Source organism: Camelina sativa, chromosome 6 (genome assembly GCF_000633955.1).
Source record: "Camelina sativa cultivar DH55 chromosome 6, Cs, whole genome shotgun sequence".
Lineage (NCBI taxonomy): Eukaryota > Viridiplantae > Streptophyta > Magnoliopsida > Brassicales > Brassicaceae > Camelina > Camelina sativa.
Window position 1 is genome coordinate 22866988 of NC_025690.1, and position 1880 is coordinate 22868867.

Consider the following 1880-nt stretch of genomic DNA (forward strand, 5'->3'; position numbering starts at 1 on the left):
GGATCATCTTATGCTCCATTGTGCCTTCTCAGAGGAAGTCTGGCAGCTTATTTTGAGGAAGCTCGGTCAACCAGTTTGTTGCTTTGTATCTTGGTCAACCTTAATCACTTGGCTTCTGTCCAAAACCCCTGGTCTCTCCACCACTTTGAAAAAGATTGCAGTGCAAGCGACAGTGTTCCACCTATGGAAGGAAAGAAACATCAGAATTCATGATCATATCACGGCCTCCCCTTCTTCGATTTTCTCCCAAGTCGATAGAAGTGTCAGGGACATTCTTTTAACGCGACGGTACCGTAAAGGGTGTGGTCGCCTCTTATCCCAATGGTTTGCCCATTCATAGTTCTCTTTTAGAACCCCTTAATCTATTAAATCTTTGTTTCTATGGCTTTTTATTTTTTTTTGGGCTGTAGCAACTTCTGCAAATAAACTCTTTCCCTGGGGTAATATAATTCACATTTTATAAAAAAAAAAAAAAAAAGATTTGGTACTATACCCTGATATAATAACACTAATTCCAAACCAACAAAAATACAGATATATAATATAATTTGTTGTGGCGTTATAGAAAGGAGTTTATTGCGAACTTTATAATCAAATGGAGATTTTTTTGTTGGTAGAGTTACACGAACCTAATCATATAAAAAAATCTTTATTTATTGTATTATATAAGACGTAACATAAAATATAAAGATTTGGTGTGTAATATTGCCTTTTCATTGGCCTTGTGTTCTATCGGAGGGGCACTGGCCATATACCGTATATTCTGTCCTAACATCGCTTGTAAGGGCATTTTGAAATTCGGTTAAGTATTTTACTGATGAAACCAGAAACCAATCTCGGCCGGGGACAAGCAAAATAATAAGGACCACGCTTAGATTTTCAACTTAATATTACACTTAAAAGAGTTAGTATGTAAACATATATATACATAACCGTTCATCGCTATTGTCAAATGCACAAAACAAAACTGTCATCTGTAAATATTTTTTTTCCTAAAAAATCTCTTGTTTAAAAAATGCTAGGTGTTAGTGGTAATAAGAGCATAGCTATTAAATGGCTATTGAAAAAAAGCAGTAATCGTTAACATAGGAACCTAGCATCTTCGTTTAGGATAAGCTAATGGTTGTAATTAGAGCATAGCTTTTTCCATAAAATGCCACTTCTATAATATTGAAAACCATAAAGAAGGTTAAAATAAACATTGATCCGTAGAATCATTAGAATCTCTTGAAATAGCCACTAACTTTTTCCCCCCTTTTTTATCATCCAAGAGTACAAATTTGGAATATTTTCCTAGTATTTACTCCAATATCACAAACTAGTGGCATGTCTAGTATACGCCATTACGTTTGTACCGAAAACTTATAAAGAGAGATTTGAGTCAGTCTGTATAGAGGAGGGTTCATGTGTTTTCGAGACATCTACAATGCCGAAACATATTTTTTATATAAAATTATATATTCTTCATGCATTACGAAGATTTTATTGTTGTCTAACGAAAATCACATTGAATAGTATCCAAGAAATGTACTAACTGGATTATGTTAGGACTTAGGATTATAAAAATAAAAAAAAAAAAAAAAAGGATTATGAGTTTCATGTTAGCAATTTGGTAGAGATATTAAAAGCAGAAAACGTTTCTACTCTAGTTACTTTACATGTAACTAATTTTTAAAATCCAAAAAAAAATTTCAGAGGGAAAAATGACATCGCACAAACGATCGAAGTTATCGGATGATGCAAAAGTTATATCACTCGAATTGTTTCTTATTATTTTTGTCGACAAGTCGAGCTGTTAATATTCTCAAAATAGATCTCAAGGTACGGTCGTATCTTTTAAAAATAATGGCTGAGGTTTGGTTCAACGTATTAAGACCATA